This window comes from Panthera leo, chromosome C1 (genome assembly GCF_018350215.1).
Source record: "Panthera leo isolate Ple1 chromosome C1, P.leo_Ple1_pat1.1, whole genome shotgun sequence".
Taxonomy (NCBI): Eukaryota; Metazoa; Chordata; class Mammalia; order Carnivora; family Felidae; genus Panthera; species Panthera leo.
This window is the reverse complement of record NC_056686.1, coordinates 80765186-80784295: the sequence shown is the minus strand read 5'-3', so window position 1 is coordinate 80784295 and position 19110 is coordinate 80765186. Positions and strand designations below refer to the sequence as shown.

Here is a 19110-nt window from a genome sequence, read left to right as displayed (position 1 = left end):
ACAGGCTGTTTCTGAGTGTGGATATGTGTGGTGTAGTTCACAACCAACCCCTGCAAGAACTCCTAATCTGTCTGTCCTACCCCTCCCCCCAGAACATTGGCAAGTAGATAAATTTAAGTATATGTTTGTGTTTTGGTTTTACATGAATACCAGCCTTGAGAGAGCAAATCACAAAAGAGAAACTTGCAGTCTAAGATGTAAGGAGAAGTAGTATGGAAAAGGAAAGAATAGTCCCTTTTGGGGGCAGGGGGGCAGGAGATGGTACCTAAGTTCACCAATTGTGTGGGTGTGTTTTTTTCTTTTTACTTTACCTTAAAGTCATCTCTTACTCCATGTCTAGCCAGAGCAATTAAACAAGAAAAAGAAATAAAAGGCATCCACATTGGAAAGGAAGAAGTAAAACTGTCACTATTTGTAGATAACACGACATCATGTATAAAAAAATCCTGAAAAAAATAAAATAAAATAAAATAAAAAACCCTGAAGACTCCATCAAAACACTGTTACAACTAATAAATGAATTCAGTAAAGTTACAGGACACAAACTCAATACACAAAAATCTGTTGCAGTTCTATACACAAATAGGAATCTACAGAAAGAGAAATTAAGAAACCAGTCCCATTTACAACTGCAAGAAGAATAAAATACCTAAAAAAAATTTAGTCCAGGAGGTGAAACACTATATTTTGGAAACCATAAGACATTAATGAAAGAAATCAAAGAAGGCATAATTAAATTAAAAGATATTCTGAACTCATGGATTCGAAGAAATAATATTGTTGAAATGTCTGTACTATTCAAAGCAATATACAGATTCAACGCAATCCCTATCAAAATTTCAATGGCATTTTTTTCTCACAGAAATAGAACAAACAATCCTAAAATTTGTATGGAGCCGCAAAAGACCCTGAATAGCCAAAGTGATCTTGAGAAAGAAGAACAAAGCTGGAGGCATTACACTCCCTGATTTCAAACTATATTACAAAGCTATCGTAATCAAAACAGTATGGTATTGGTATAAAAACAGACACATAGATTAATGGAACAGAATAGAGAGCCCAGAAATAAACCCAAATGCATGCAGTCAATTAATTTGTGACCAAGAAGCCAAGAATATACAATGGTGAAAGGACAGTTTCATTAATAAACGGTGCTGGGAAAACTGGACAGCCACATGCAAAAGAACAAAACTGGACCACTATCTTACAACAGACACAAAAATTAACTCAAAAGGGATTAAAGACCTGAGCATAAGACCTGAAAACATAAAACTCCTAGAAGATAACATAGGCAGTGAACTCCTTGACATAGGTCTTGGTGATGATTTTTTGATTCTGACATCGACACCAAAACCAGCAAAAGCAAACAAATGGGACTCTATCAAACTAAAAAGTTTCTGCACAGCAAAGGACACCAGGAACAAAATGAAAAGGGAACCTACTAAATGGGAGAAAATAACTGCAAATCATACATCTGGTAAGGGGCTTATATTCAAAATATACAAAGAACTCATACAACTTAATAGCCAAAAAACCCAAATAATTCAATTAAAACATAAGAGATCTGAACAGAAATTTTTCTGAAGAAGACATACAGATGGCCAACAAGTACAGGAAAAGATGCTAAACATCTTTAATCTTCAAGGAAATAGAAATCAAAACCACCTCACACCTGTTGGATTAGCTAGCATCAAAAAGACAAGAAATAACAAGTGCTGGCAAGAATGTGGAGAAAAGGGAATCCTATGCACTATAGTTGGTAATGTAAATTGGTGCAACCACTGTGGAAATAAAAAATAAAACTACTCTATGATCCAGAAATTTCGCTTCTGGGTATTTACCAAGTAAAAACAAAAACACTAATTCGGAGAGATGTATGCATCCCCATGTTCATTGCAGCATTATTTATGATAGCCAAGATATGGAACCAGCCTAAGTGTCTATGGATGGATGAATGGATAAAGAAATTGTAGTATATATACATTGGAATATTATTCATCCATAAAAGGGATGAAATCTTACTATTTGCAGCAACATGGATGGACCTCAAGGGCATTATGCTAAGTGAAATAAGCCAGATAAAGAAAGACAAATACCATTTGATTTCTACTATATGTGAACTCTTAAAAAGAAAATTCGAGCTAATACATACAGAGAATAGATTGGTGGTTGCAATAGGTGGGGGGTGAGGGGAGATACAAATGTGTAAACAGATTTGTTTTTGTTATTGTTGTTGTTTTGTTTAAATAAATTGAATTCTTAAAAAAAAGAAATAGAAAGAAAGAAAGGAAGTTTGGGCCAAGGCTCATATATCATTGTATCATAGTGGTGTTTCTCCCTGCCACCTGCCTTTGTAGGGTTTGCTCACAGCCAAGAGCTATTGTGCTCTCTCCATGTAAAAGAGATGGAGAAAAAAAAATTCAACCACTTCCAGCTAGAAACATGGCAAGTGGAATATCATCAATGTCTTAGTTGAGGCAGCTATAGCAAAAATCTCATGGCCTGGACACCTCAAAAAACATAGTTCTTACTATGCTGGAGGCTGGAAGTCCAAGATCAATGCACCAGTAGATTTGGTATTTGGTGAAAGCCTGCTTCCTGGATGAAGACTGCCAACTTCTCACTGTGTCCTCATATGGCAGGCATAAAGAGGGCTGGAGAACTGTCCGAGGTCTTTATTTTTTAATGTTCATTAAGTTTTGAGAGAGAGAGCATGAGCAGGGGGAGTGGCAGAGAGAGAGGAAGACAGAGGATTTGAAGCAGGCTCTGGGCTGACAGCAATGAGCCTGACACAGGGCTCAAACTCACAAACCATGAGATCATGACCTGAGCTGAAATCGGACTACTCAACCAACTGAGCCACCCAGGCGCCCCAACCTGGAATCTTTTACATAAGGGCACTAATCCCATTCATGAGGGCTCTGTCCTTATGACCTCATCCTAAAGGCCCCATGCCTTAATATCATCACTTTGGGGATTAGGATTTTAACATATGCATTTTGGGGAGACAAAAACATTCAGTCCATAATAACCAGTAATCCTCTAGGATACAAGCTCTCTCAAGACAGAGCCTCTTTCTTGTTACCTAGTGTCTGGACTTACAATAAATGCTTAATAAGTATTTATTGAAGGAAGGAAGAAAAGGACACCAGCAACTGTGGGTTTGGAAAATCAAGGCTGCCTGTCATTTGACATCCCCAAAGATATGACAAAGGACAACTGAAAATTTGCCAAGGCCAAGCATGAGAGCAGATGGGAGAAAGGGCCAGGTAGGTACTAAAGGAAGAAATGGACACTAGAGGAAATGTGGGAGCTCTCGTTCCCAACTTTCAAATAAAAGTGAGATCAACTCATTTGCAGATCAATTTTTCTTCACATTTATCTCTATTGATTTGTCACTTTTGTTAAGTGTCTACCCTAAAAGCTAATCACTTTGCTTCCATAAAGCTAATCCTAGATTCAGCCCAGAGGTCATTTTTAGTTACTCTTAACCATACTGTCTTCTAACAAGCTAAGTAATTTCTCTCCATCTTTGATGTTTATGCCATTCAAATGTTTGTAGAGCATTATCACATCTCCCATTAGTTGTTGCTGAGCTAGGCTTTAAGGATTAGACACATTTAGACCCTTTAAACCTGGTAAATGCCTCAAATCAATCCTTCCAGTACTCTAACCATTTCTGATGTTCTTCTTGACTGTCTTCAGTATCTTTGTATATTTCTATACCACTGAGAACTCTGTGGCTCAATCTGATATTCAAAAAAAAAAAAAAAAAAAGCCTCACCAAAGTCATATAATGACATAGTTTTCTCGGATCACCTACATCAAAATGCCCTAATGAATCAGAACCTCTAGGAGGCCAGTGCAGAAATTTAAAATGTTAAATTAACAACGAAGTCCGAGGTTTTTCTTAGGCACACTAAACCTTGAGGACTACCCACAAAAAGTCATTTTGACAAATCCTCAACATAAAACTTAAATATCTTTACTTTTTCTTTAAAGATTTTATTTTTAAGTAATCTCTACACTCAACATGGAACTTGAACTCAAGACTCTGACAACAAGAGTCTCACGCTCTACCAACTGAGCCAGTGAGGCGTCCCCTTGAATATCTTTTCTATGTACATACCTATACATAAAAATTTAAGAAAATATATTATCTTCTATTATTTGTGACTGTTTCACAAGTGAAGGTGGCAGAGAGAAAGCAGAAAGAGTCTCAGACATGCAGGAGAGGGAACGAGAGGCTTTAGGTATGTTACTTATAGTCTTCTTCCCCATTACTCTGCAAATAGCAGCTACCCTTCTGTTTATTTCAAGTTCATGGAATTAGATTCATCATACCCTTGATTCTTATGGCACACTTTCATCATTGGTCTATGCAGCTTTGTTTATTTATTTGTTCATTTTGCTTGCTTATTTAAAACACAATAAACACCAGTGATTCCCATTGCCTAACACAGAAATTGGAACATTCACAATGACTTACATTCTCCTGTGTGATCTTTTGTTTTCCTATCCCTTTGTCCCACCTCCTTTTACTATAACAACTGCAAGGGCTAATTCTGAAGCTGGCAGGGAATGTGCTGGGATATTTTATAAAGTTCTTCCTTTGCACTGAAAAGAACCATTACGAAAAAAAAGAAAAAGAAAAACTACTCAAGCTATCCAATCTGGGTAGAACAAAAGTGTTTTAAAGTAAGAGGAGATCTAAAAAATAATTTAAAGTCACATTATCAGGAATCCTGAATGCTATGCTGATGAATTTGGACTCTCATTTTAATACACAGTGTGGAGCCACTGTGTATTTTTGTCGTTGTTCTTCTTCAGGAATATTCCCCAGGCAGTGGGATGGGGGCATGGAAATGGGGAGAGACGATAAGCGGGAACAACGGCTAATAAGTTGTTTATTCAACAAGTGTGCACTAAATGCCTACTGTGTACCAGGTGCAGTGCTAGGCTCCAAAGATACAAAGAGAGTTTCCACCCTCAAAAAAGTCACAGTCAGTGGAGAGACAGACAAAGAAATTTAGTGTCATAGATGAAATGAGAGAATTATATCCAAATAAGAAGTGAGACCCATAGGAGAGTCAACTCCATTAGGGAAATGAAGAGTACCAGGAAACGCTTTCACAGAGAAGGTCATGTTTGAACTAAGTCTTGAAAGATGGCTTTGAAACAACTGTAAATAAAACACAACTTTGAGTCTCAGAAATAGGAATCGAAAAGGACTAGTGCTTTTAATCCAAATTCCACCTCACGTCCACTTAGTTTCCAGAACGTCACTATCATTCATGTACGCCTATTGAAGACAGGAGCCATGTGATTCAGTCTCAACAGTGCACATTCAGCAAGACACTGTTCAGCAACAGAGTAATTCTGAAATCACTCAACCCCTTTGGATTACATTTGAAGAATGACATTTCACAGCTATATGTTTTTTAAAACTTTAACTTCTTCTCCCATATATTTTTTTCATACCCTGGAACACCTCTCATGCCCCTCCCCTCAGGACTCTCTAAAAATACCTCCTCCTCCACATCTGGTCTGAACACTCTGATTGTTCTACCTTTTCCACCTATCTTTCTCATTTTGCATCACGAATCCTCCAAAATCTGGCCTGGCAATAGCAGAACACTCTTCAGGAGGTAAGAAAGGCAAAGAAACTGCAGGTAAAGCCAAAACACTTTTTTGCAGACAAGGGAAAGAGAAAGGCTCAGAATATTGTTAGGTTATCTCTGTATTCAAATACCTAGTTTTTTAAAAAACAGTGGATTTATCAAAAATATGTATAACCTGTGTCTTCTAGCCTGATAGTCTTCTCTATCATCTGAGAAGTTGGAAGACTAAAAAATACAGGGGTGGAAAGGCAGGTAAGAACCAGATTGTGGGAGGCCTTGAATCCAAGCCAGGAAGCTTGAATTTTACACTCCTGTCAATAGAAAGTCAGTCATCAAAAGGTTTTGAGAACATCTTAAGAAAATAATACATCAAATGGTTGGAGGAGAGAAAGTTATGAGGCCACTAACAGTCCATTATTATCTTCCTCAGTGTCAAGCATAATTCCACATATTTAAGGGTAAGATTATTGTTTCTTTTCCCAAGAACCTGCATTTACCATTAGCTACAAGAAAGGGCTGGACTCTATTGTTTCCTTTGTTTCCCTAGCCTCCAAAGCCATTCTCTATTCAACACTTACTTTGCCTCCTCCCTGAACCTGGAATATTTTTTTCCTCCCCACCAAGTCAACAAACCAGGCTCTCTTTCATCAAACACAACCTCAAAACCCATTCTCCCTACATTCTAAGTGAGTAACTGGTATGCACAGATGCTGAATTCTTTCTTTCTTCTTAATGTTTCTATAAATTTCAAAATGCCAAATATTCCTTTTCACGAAATCTCCATTGACTCAGATGCAAATCCTAACCTTGTTGTTGCCATGTTTTAGAACTACTCGTTGGTAGTTGGTGGTCAAAAAAAACCTCTTTTCCCTTTTCTTTTTATTTATTTATTTATTTATTTATTATTATTATTATTATTATTAAATAGAGAGAGTGTGAGAGAGCAAGCCAGAGAAGAGGCAGAGGGAGAGAGTATCCCAAGCAGGGCTCAATCCCATGACTCTGGGAACATGAACTAAGCTGAAATTAAGAGCCAGATTCTCAACCAGCTGAGCCACCCAGGTTCTCACCTTTCTTTTGAAAAAACTCATTCCAAATTTAGTGCCCAAATATATGAGATAGCCATTTGTCAAAATACAAAGATAGAATTATTAATTTTTTTAAGTTTTAAATAAAGATGTAAGTGATAATCTTGAATAAATTACAATGTAATCATTGACACCAATATCTCCCTTCTGAATGGGCTGGAGATGCTGTAGAGATGGACCTTCTATACATGTTCTACATGTGCAGCTCACTTCTGAATGTGCTCTAGATGCACACCTCACTATTACCTTTTGCTGTAGGCAGAATATAGATGAACAACTTCTTAATCTATTTTGGTTGTCTGTTTTTTAATTGGTACATTTAAACCATTTACATTAACATAACTACTGAGAAGAAAGGCCTACTTCTGCCATTTTGCCATTTGTTTTCTTTATGTATTATATCTTTTTGTTCAATTCCTCTGACACTGCCTTCTCTTGTTTTCATTTTTTCTAGTGTACTATTTAGATTCCCTATTCATTTCCTTTCCTGTATATTTCTTCAGTTACTTTTGTTAGTGATTATCACGGAGATTACAATTAACATACTATGTCTCTAACAATCTAAATTGATACCAACTAAGCTTTAATAGCATACAAAATCTGTGCTCCTGTACTTCTCTCTCCCCGTATGCCCTTATCATCACAAATTAGATATGTATATACTGTGTGCCCATTAACCTAGAATTATAATTAATCTTATGCATGTCTTTTAAATCATACAAGAAAATCAAAAGTTACAAACCAAAAATACAATAATGTGGCTTTTATATTTACCTATGTAAGTTACTTATACCAAAGTTCTTCATTTCTTCATATGGCTTCAAGTCACTATCTAGTTTCCTTTCATTTCAACTTGAAAGACTAGCATTTCTTGCAGAGCATGTCTATTAGCAATGAGCTCTTTCAGCTTTTGTTTATTGAGAAATGTCTTAATTTCTCTTTCATTTTTGAAAAGTAGTTTTTCTAGATGTAGAATTTTGAGTTGGGTTTTCTGTGTTTTTTTTTTTTTTTTTTGCTATCAGCACTTTCAACATGTCACTCACTGCCTTCTGCCCTCCATGCTTTCTGCTGTGAAGTCAGTTGTTAACTTTATTAAGAATCACTTGTCAGTGATGAATTGCTTTTAACTGCTCTTCTCAATATTCTCTGTATTTAGCTTTTAGTAGTTTGATAATAAGATGTCTTCCTGTGGGTTTCTTTGGAGTTTACCCTATTTAAGGTTTGTTGCAATTCTTGGATGTGTAGATTCATGTCTTTCATCTATTTTGGGAAATTCTCAGCCATTATTTCTTCAATATGACTTCTTTCCCTTTTCTCTCTTCACCTTCTGCAATTCTCATAATTATATGTTGGTATAGCTGATAGAGTCCCACAAATCCTTTAGGTTTTTTTCTTTTTTCTCCATTCTTTTTTTCTCTTTCTGCTCCTAGACTCAATTTCAATATTCCTGTCCTTAAGTTTACTGTTTCTTTATTTTGCCTTCTCAAATTTACTGCTGAATCTCTCGAGCAAATTTTTCATTTCAGCTATTGTACTTTTCACCTTCAAAATTTCTATTTCATTTCTTTCTTATAATATCTATGGCTTCATTGATGTTCTTTATTTATTCATTCATTTGTTCTGCTGGTTTCCTTTAGTTCTTTATCCAACAGTTTCATTTAGATCTTTAGATTTAAAGTCTTTTTCTAGTAAACCTAATGTCTGAGCTGGCTCAGGACTCATTTCTGTCAATTTATTTTTTCCTGTGAATAGCCATACTATCCTGTGTCTTTGTATGCCTTATAATTTTTGTTGAAAATTTTGTTGACGTTTGACATTAAAATGTGGTAGCTCTGAAAATCAGAGTCTCTCTTCCTCCATGGTTTGCTGTTATTGTTTGCTGAGGGCTTCAGTCATCCATTTGTTAAGTGACTTTTTCCAACTATTTTTTGCAGACTGTATTCTTTGTTATGTGTGATCCCTAAGGTCTGCTTCAATCTCAGCAGACACTCAATGACCTGACAGAGATTTCCCTAAATGCTGAAATTTAGCAATCACTCTCTTCATTAATCTCTCTCTCCATTATCTTAAGGTTTTTTTTTAAATTAGATTCTAGAGTTCTGAAAAACATGAGTCTATCTGTTTTTACTGGTTAAATGGCTACCTCACTGGAAGAACCAGTTCTTAGAGCTTCCGACTTCATCATTTCTGTGACATCACTCATGCATATCACTCTGAATGTGGTCTACATGCAGATCTCGCTCTGTAAATGTTCTAGATGCACTCCTTACTTCTGAATGTACTCTACATGTGCACCTCACTTCTTTCTGTATATATTCTAGATGCACACATCACTTTTGAATGTGCATCTAGATACTTGCTTCCATGTGCCCAATGAGATTTGAGTTTATCTCCAATTAGAAGACAAAGGGCTATAAGGGGAATGACTTTTCTTAGCTTATTTATCATTTATTACGTGGCAAAGAGAAATTTCTTTCATATTTACATATATTTATTCCTTTCTATCTTTTTCTCAGAATGGGCTTTAATGGTTGCTCTTTACTAGTTTTGCTTTTGGCCTATAGAGTAGGATTTGTAATAAGGTATGCGAAAAATCAGTGTTGACAAAAAAGCACTATGATTCCTTTTTGTTTCAGCCTTCCAGTAGTCCCCTATGAGGAATAATGAGTTAATGCTCGCAAGCCCCTCTGAAGTATTAGGATATTACATATTACTGAGAAGAGGCAAGAGCCGTATGTTAAAAATTAATTGGAGGAAACCACTTGCAGATTGTAATAATGAAACATCCCAAGTTCCAAGGGCACTGGGGACTTCAAGTAAACAAGCCCTCATTAATTTGGCTAATTAGTCACTTGCTGTATTTGCTGGTTTATAAGAGGCACCCTTTTAAGCAGAAAATTGAGCTGTAAAGTGCTAAGAGCCATATGTGTGGTAAAGATGGCATTAGTACCCTATACCTAGGATTTCGAAACATATCTCCAACATTCAGAAATGCATTTAGGAGACTGGGACATTTCAGGTTCATCCATGTAACCTGAATGGACACAGAGAAGATGAGAAAATAGGCTCTGCTCTACTAGATGGAGGAAAGAGAAAAGGTTAGGGAGACACTGATGGAAATCACCGTTAATTTTTTTTTTCCAAAAGGGAAGCCAATAGGCTTTTTCAGACTAAGCTTCACACACAAGGGTAGTGCCTCATTATTGTCAACATTGAGGCAAGAGAAAGGGAAGAGGCAAGTTTGATTCCTATGACTGGCAAATACAAAACCCCATATACTCCAGCTCTTGAGAGTCTCATAATGAAAGAAAATTAGATATCTCGTGTAAACTGTGGCAAAGCCTGGTGAACTATTCTGCCACAGAGAGTCCCCATCCACTGAACTGAATGCTTGTGTCTACCAGATACAGTGCTTGACTTTCTCGGGCTAAAAGTTACTGGGAAAGTCTTACCTTCCATTTCCTTCTTACGTCAACATATGTCATATGTTCAATCACTGAAAAATTTTCTTGATCTTATTCTCAAACCCTCATGACCTATTAATCCAAATTCAATTAAAATTTTTTGTATGTATTATGTACAAAAGCCCTAACTTGTAGAGAGTACAAAGATGATTAAGATTTTCTCCTATCGTAAAGGACTTCAAATTTGCCTCTGCAAGCAATGATTGTCATCTACAGGATAAAGAGCATGTTACTTGTAGTGGAATACAATGGCTGGCTTCCTGTCATCTGAAACTGAAATAGTTTCAAAATTCAATTCACTTAGAGCTCCATGATTCCAAACGCATTAATTTAAATGAATTCTCATGTAGCACATGCACTTTTCACCACTGCGTTTGTCCCAGAATGGCTCTCTGCCTGCTTTCCAAATACAGTTCAAGTGGACCAAAACTGCAGAGAAACTGTGGGAATAACCAGGGCTTTTGTGGTTGGTGCAAAGAGGAAATGTAAATATCCTTTTAGCAGGCAAGAAGCTAGAATATATTTTTGAGTGTTGCTAATGAGTGGAAGAAGCAAGCTGCTTTTATCATGCAGTGGTGCAAATTAGATATTTATGGGTTTCCTGTGGTGTTCAAGGTGTTGCTCCTTTCCAGTATTTTAGGAAGGAAAGCTTTGTGTTCTAAGAATAGTTTCATTGATGATTCTCCATTGGGCACAAAGATATTCTGATGGGACTAGTAAATTTTATCTGAAAAGCCTGAAAATCTTAGTGAGTGTGAGGCCTACCTTCAGGCTTTGGGGTGTGTTTGGGTTTTTTTTAGTGGTTTTTAACAGCTTTATTGAGATGTAATTCATAAACCATACAATTCACCCATTTCAAGTGTACATAATTTGATGGTTTTTAGTATCTTCACAGATTAAGTGCAACCATCTCCGCAGTCAGTTTTAGAACATTTTCATCACCTCAGAAAGAAACCCTATACCCTTTAGCTATCACTCCTCTATCTTCCCATGATCTCATCCTCTAAGCAACTAATACGTTTTCTGTCTCTACAGATTTCTCCATTCTGGAAATTTCATATGAATGGGACCATATACTATGTGGTCTTTTGTGACTGTCTTCTCTCACTTAGCATAATTTCAAGGTTCATCCATGTTGTGGCATGTATCAGTGCTTCATTCTTTTTTATGGTGAAATAAAATTCCATTGTATGAATATGATGAGGGACCATAAGGCAAGCTGAGGGCAAAGCACAAGCCAGCACAACTCCCTCCCCAAGTGGGATATGTGTGATATTCCTCAGGCTCTCCAGGCTGCCAAAGAACAAAGGAAAGGACAGAAAGCAGATGGTTGAACTGTTAAGAATCTCCATCAGTTTACAACTATCTTAGTACAATTACAAAGAAAAAGGCAATCTTATCAATAGCCTAATCTCCAGAAACCTATAGACTCAGTTTCCTGGAGCCCCAACATCACCCTTCCTTCCAGAGTGATGTGGGGAACAAAGAAAAGAAGGAAATGGCAGATAAAATTGACTTTCCTTATACCCTGCAGCCCATTGACAAATACTTGAGGCAGGAAGAGTAGAACGTTTTTCCAGGAACTCCTTACTGTCTTAACGTTAATGCTTTGCCAGAGGGAAAAACAACTTTAGCTTGACAACACCTAGGCCTCCAGTAATCCAGTCTTCAGCATATGGAAAATCCCTTTAAGAAACCTCCTCTTGATTTTACCTCCCCCAGCCCCATAGCATATGAGTCACTCTTCACAACCCCAGTACAGCTCTTTTGCCCATAGGTCGTGTCCGCATGCTTTAGTCTTCAAGACGTCTTCAAGAATTCTTTCTTGGCCATTGGCTCCGAACCCCACCATAACCCCAAAACCCCATCCAATATACCAGATGTTGTTTATTAATTTTTCAGTTGGACAAACTGGACATTTGAATTGTTTCTACCTATTGACTACTATGAATAATGCCACTATAAACATTTGGCTGTACAAGTTTTCATGTGTCCAGAGGCTTTCATTTCTTTTGAACACATACCTAGGAATAAAATTGTTAGGATATGTGGTAACTCCATGTTTCATCATTACAGGAACTGCCAGACTGTTTCCTAAAGTGGCTGTACCACTTAATGTTCCCATTTACATTCCCAGCTTATGAAGATTCTGATTTCTCCGTATTTTTGCCAACACTTGTTATCATCTTTTTTATTACAGCCATCCTAATAGGTATGAAGGGCTATTTCATGATTCTGATTTGCATTTCTCAGACAATTAATGATGCCAACCATCTTTTCATTTGCTTATTAGTCATTTGTATCTTTTCCTTGGAGAAATGCCTATTCAGATTCTTTGCCTATTTTTAATTGGATTATTTGTCTTTTTACTATTAAGTTATAAGAGTTCTTTATATATTCTGGACATAAGTCCCTTTTCGGATATCTGATTTGCCAATATTTTTTCCCATTGGACTATCTCTTCACTTTCTTGATGGTGTCTTTTGGAGCACAAACATTTTTAATTTTGATGAAATTTTAAAGAAATTCTGTAGCATGGTGTTTTCAACACTCCAGCAGCATGGATCAGCTTTTGACGTCACCTAACTCTCACCCCGCTCTTTGACACGACCGTCTCTAAACCCCTCACATTCATCCTCACATCCCTTCTCTCTTCTTGTGCATTCAGCCTCGAGCCGCACTGCCTTCCTTCCATCTTTGATACACACCGAGCTTTTTCCTACATTTGAATCTTCACATTCACATATCAGTTCAAATATTATTTCCTCAAAGAGGACGCCCCTGCCACCCATCTGAATCACGTCTAGTCATTATCACAATCCCTGTTTGATTTTCCTCATAACACATCTTGGTTGTTTATTTACTTGTATAAATACTAAATTATTCCACCAGAATATAAGCTCTATGAGTGTATCTTTTAGGTTATCCATTTTGTTCACTGCTGTATCCTAAGTTCCCAGAATAATGTCCACCACTTAGTAGGTGCTCAATAAATATTTGTTGAATGAATGAATGAATCCTCTAGCCCAGACATTATGCTAGGGACTACTGGCAAAAGAGTAAATAAGACAGATCCCTGAACATGGGTAGTGTCCCATTAGAAACATGCCTTGTGATCAGTGTTCTTAGAGGAGAATGTTTGTTTACAGGAAATTCATTGGCAGGATGAATTCATTTTTTTATTAAGTTTTTAATTTTAATTCCAGTATAGGTAACATACAGTGTTATATTAGTTTCAGGTATACAATGTAGTGATTCAACAATTCTCTACATCACTCAGTGCTCACCAGGATAAGTGTACAGTTATTTTTTAACTCTTTATTTGTAAATAAACTTAAAGATATGAATACTCAGCACTCCTTCAATCAACTTTATTCTCTTCACAAATACACTTTTCATTGCATTTCACTCCTGCTAACTCACCCTGCAAAAATTTTTATATTTTCACTAGTAGCCAAGAGAAGTGAATGGACCTGATTATACTCTCTTCCTCCATATCTACTGACTGATAAATCATAATCATAATCATAACAATGCTTTGTAGAAAAAGTTTGCTGCCCTATCCTAAGGAGGGAGGAAAAAGCTACCCTCCTCTTCTGATCTAGTTGGAAGATGCAGGATGGCCACTGGGGGGCTGGGTTTCAGTCCCAGCTTACCTAGAATTAGCTGTGTAACCTTAAGTGTTGTGTACTTTTTTAGGCTCCCATTTCCTCCCCAGTGATTTTCAGTTGATAAGATCTTTGCTACTTAATCTATGGAATTTGTGTGAAGATCAAATAGGGTAGATGTCAAAATACTTCTAGCTCCTCCGGGGCAGGGAATGTGCTATAATCAACTCAGTATCTCCAGGGACACCCAGATTTAATCAGGTGCAAAAACACTTCCTAAAAGACTCCATCCTCTTAATGCACCTCCACACCCTTGCTTAACTCATTTCCTCTGCCTGGAATGACATTTGCTTTCCCTTTTCCCCCTAACTCCCTTCCATGCCTCAGTGTTTGTATAAACATCCTTTCCCAGTAAGGAATGCTGGTTTTGAATATTCTGGGCTTCAGAATCTTCAATGTAACAGTCATATGGGGATTAACAGCTTCAAGATTAAATAGCAATGACCAAAGATATACTCTATAACAGGAACCACACATACATACGCTATAACAAACTAGAAAGGACATTCAGTGTATTTCCAAGTTTCCAAGTCCTAAGAAACTGGTGATAATTCTTAACCAGCATGGCCAAGAAGTGTGTACTATGAGCTGGTCTACAGCATTCTTTTTGCAGTCTCTGTGATGTTTCCGTCTGCCCATACTGCTCACCTTCTTTGCCACTGGCATTAATATATTCACTCCTTGCTTCAGAATTTGTTTCAGGAGTTGTTAGCTTTAGCTTATGCATGTTTTCAAGCCACGTACAGTTGTGCAGATTGTGCACTGCAAAGAAGCACCCACTTGGTGGGTGTGGGGGAGTGGTAGGAGTAGGGGCTGAAATCCAGCCTGTCCCGTGCTAGCCGTGCCAGGAGGAAGAGGTGTCTTTTCCAATCTGTCCACCAACAGGCATCAACATTTGGTGATTTATAGCATATAGAAGCTTGCAGAAGCTCTCTTTCAAAATACCAAGCGAACAAGTCAGTCTTTATCAATTAATTTCTACAGAAGACTGCATCCCTCCAAAACTCTGGGTAAAGGGGACAGCTCCAGGATGCTGCCTCTCCCTAACCTTGATGGTTCTGGTCCAGGGCCTGTGGTCTCTCTCCTCTTGATCCATGTTCACCATCCTGAAAGAGGAGGAGGCATTTTGAAGCCTTTTGGTGAAATGTTCATTTCTTGATCGGGATCTGAACTGCGAACTAGTCTCTCTCTGGGATAACACTTCCCCTCTTTCAGAAGTCACTCATCCCAGTGGTAGCGACGGGGGTTGACGACAGTTAAATTATGTGATGCTCAATATCCTGGGGGCTACACATGCATTACAGTGAAAATGTACCTCTAATGAGGAGGGCCACTCAATCTGTGCATTCTACCCCTGTTGTCTTTGCTCTGAAATGTTTACAAGGCATTTCACAATATTGGGGTGAGGAGTAAAATAACTGTAGAATGTCTGACCGAGTACCAAAGAGGAATGAAACCATTTGCAATATTTTTTCAATATTTCTCTAAGACCTTAATGAAATGTGAAGTTTAAAGGCACTCCACGCAATTGAAATACACATGATGTTCTTTAAGGAAATTTTCATAGAAGCCAAAAACTCCATCATCATTAAAATTAAATATGTTGTCATTAAAAGAAGTGGGCTTCTTGTAAATGCACTGAAATGTAAAAATATTACTTCAAACTTAAGTCCAATGCACCACAAAAGGAGGAGGAGATAGCTGTTGAAAGGATTAATAATGAGAAATGACAGAACTGTTTTATATCTATTTCTTTGTGTTTCCCCCCTTCTCCTTAAAAGCAAAGATACTATAACAAAAAAAATTTAATAAGTAAAAAATACATTTTAAATGAAAAACCATGATTAACTTATTAAGAACCATTAAGTATATAATTACAAGGATTCTATTACATTAAGATACCAATTTCTTTAAAGCCAGAAATAATACCTACTGAAACTTTAATTATTTAAATGAGAAGAGAAAGAGGCATGTTATCTTCTCTGACAAAGATTAAAATCAATTTAATTGCTTCTCTGCTGCCTTGACATGATTCTTGCTGTGAGTCAAGCAACCAAAAAGGGAAATTAATACCGCAGCTGTTAATCAAGTGATATCCGTGCACTCCGTTTGATTGCATCAGGGAGAAAACCATTGCTACTCGACTGACTCGGGCGTCCACACCACTCTGTGCTGTTGGTAGGAGCTGGGTGAGCTCTGAGAGGTGCTGAGTCTGGACTTCATTTTTAGAGCCTGTGAGAGCCCCGGCTGAGTTACGGCCTCAGGAAATTGCAGGTTGCTGTGTTTGAGCCTGAGTAAAGGCAGTTCTATCAAGACAGGGGGGTCTGTTCCAAATTAAACTCACCCTCTGGCTCCTGATTCTACTGTCCACAGTGTGAAGTACAAAGAAACACAAGGGCATAGCAGGGCTGGAAAACGAAAAAGAATATGAGAATGTGGCTAAGAGGGATGCTTTTTTGCCTGTAGAGCATAACAATATATTTTTCAAAGTAGACAGCAGCAGTTTCTAGAGGTCAGACAGCAACTCTCTCACCCGAATTAGAACATGCATTTGAAAGCAAGGTACAGTGGCAAGTGATGTGCACCTCAAGGCCCTAAATGTGCCGGTTTAAAAGCAGGGCTTTTGTGAAACACCAGCACCAAGCAAGCATCCAGCAGCATCCACACTTGGCAAACTAATGTATCTGATTGTAAGAAAATGGTATTGTGAAATATTTATGAGGCTGGAAATACAAACCAGTACCCTGCCTCATCATGTCTTATCAGCCCTTGTTAACTTTACAGATGATGAGAGGCACCGGAATAACTGAGGTTGTCGAAATGAATGGATCTCAGGCACTCTGCACCCGTGGAGCTCAGTCTCATCAAGAGCCCTTTTTTCAGGAACTTTTAACCCTCCTCTTCCTGTTTGCCTTCTCTTGTCAGAGACAGAGGTGGATAATAACAAGCCTCAAGTAAATACATTCCGGGGGAGAAAATTCTCCTGAGGACCTTACCTTTTCTCCTGGATAGGAGAAAACCTCCAGTTAGGGAGCGAAAAATTCAGTTCACAGGAAAAAGTTTTCGATCTGGGCTGTTTAATATCCCTGCCAGTGACATGAAAGGATCCTGAGGAAAGTGGCCAGCTGGAAGAGAAGCCTGCATCTAGCAGGATATGCAGAAAGGCAGAAACAACACAAAACAAAAATCCCATACTGCCCCCAAAAGATTACTCAACATTTTTTACATTACAGAAAACCCATCATCGGCTCAGGTCAGCCCATAAGATGAGTTAAGATGCCCATCAGCTCTTATTGTAGCTGAGCTCAGTTCACCTGTCCCCAGGATCTGTAGACGACTCTGCCTGGCTCTTTTTCATCAAATACAACTCATCGTACTATATTGGATCACCTTGCTGTTAGCCTGGCACTGTCCCTCCCCATTTCAATTTGACCAAATTGAAACAGATGCCCAGAGGCCACAGAGATCAAGACTGGTATAACAAAATTTGGAGCCAGTTTCCAAGCTTAAATCAATATTTAACGGTAAGCCCGCTTTTATTTATTTATTTTTTGGCAGGCTTTTACTGGCAAATATCACTTTAAACCGAAAGCCAGAAGCCTTAATTATAACGGATGCCGTTCAGGCTATATTTTGAAAAACAATAACTCATTTGACAAGCCAACCTGGTAGTTTAAGGAATTGTGCTCCCCCAGAATCAGGCAAGGAGAGGAGTGTTATTGCTTTCTGTATCCTTCAAGGATGTATTTAATTACCTCATCTTCAAGCACACACAGACAATTCAAATAGGGGAGAGAGAAGGGGGGGAGTGAGAGCCGTTCACTGTCTCAGTCAAACCCGGCGGAAGCCCCGGGCCCACCAGCGACATCAGAGGTACAACATCCCCAAGCCGGCGCAGAAGGATCGTGGAGAAGCGCGCAGTGGCAATCACTTGCCAAGGCGGAGGAACATCACCCACAGAACTTACACGCACGGACCTCTGGCTAGCATGAAGACCGGTATGCGTGCTATCCCAGGCGACCTTTGTCTCACCTCTCTGCTCCCCAACACGTGTGGCAAACCTTCTGATGGGTCCACATCTCGACAGCTGGGAAGGAAGTGATATTAGGTCAGAAACATAAACCCCAATGGGCTTGTCAGTCTCAGCAAGCCCAGGCTAGGAATTTTATTTCTTCAGTACAATTTTCGGAATGAGTTGCAGATACCAAAATTCTGTTTTCATCTTACCTACTTCGAACAGCGATAGCAAAATAGAAACAGATGATCCACATAAGTTATTATTAAAGATAAAAAAAAAAAAAAAAACTATGCACGTGCAGGTATACAAAACAAATCCACACCCAACTTAGCAACCAAAACACAGCTCACCAAGAAACAGAAGGGACTCAAAGCCATCATGAAAGAGAAAAAAAAAAACAGTCCCCACATGGGCACCAAGCCTGTTTCTCCCCCGTCTGCCAGAACAGAGTCAGGAATGGTAGTCTTGTATGTTGTTTTACAAATGCAGACCAGCCTCCAGCTACCGTTCTCTTCCCTCTAGAAAGTAAAAATTCCACGAAGCTTGTCCCCCTTGAAATGCCACCCCCAGCCTCCACCCCCCTCCGCTATCTCCCCACCAGGGCCTTCCAGAGACTTGATACTTGCCTTTTGTGTCTCCTCCAGCTCTGGGCAAAATGACTTCCGCAGGATCTCTTCCAGACACTCCTATAGGTTCTCACACCCACCTCTGCGAGCAAACCGAGGAGGGGGGACCCCCATCTACATTGACACAAACACAGTTGTAGGGCTTTAATTTCATTTCATCGACTTCCCTTTGCAGCTTGTCTGTCTCTCCCATGTCTGCCGCCACAGCAGGAGATTAAAAGAACAGAGGAGGTAGAGGCTCTTGCGAGAACCACAGGGATTTTGGCAGAACCTTTACAGGAACCATATGGCAGCAACTTTGCAATACAGGAAGCACTTCTAAGGGAGAAGATATTATTATTCCCAAGGAATTTTTCTCACCCGCACAAGGGAATGGAGCACTCCTGCCACAGGATGGGAGTAATATTTTCTGGAAAGACTGTGTGAATACAGATGATATCTAACTTCCATGTAGCTAGTCATAACAGGTCATCATTATAATGCACAATATATTTTACTAAGCCCCAAACAGAGAAGACAATACATGGTATTTCTGATATTCCTAGCTATTAAAGCCTGCTTAGAGCACGTTTTACTCATGTGTGTAATGAAGGGACTGAACAAGATAAATGGTTTTTAATTTTTT

General features: G+C 38.5%; 1 long non-coding RNA gene across 3 annotated transcripts in view; it reads right to left on the bottom strand.

The window, feature by feature from the left end:
* Positions 1-18491: 18491 nt before the first annotated feature.
* The window catches only part of LOC122228094, a 70648-nt gene continuing 70029 nt past the window's right edge, over positions 18492-19110 (bottom strand). For all 3 annotated transcript variants that reach the window (XR_006206414.1, XR_006206413.1, XR_006206412.1), the window contains exon 4: positions 18492-18599. This is a non-coding gene — a long non-coding RNA (uncharacterized LOC122228094). The remainder of the gene's footprint in view (positions 18600-19110) is intronic.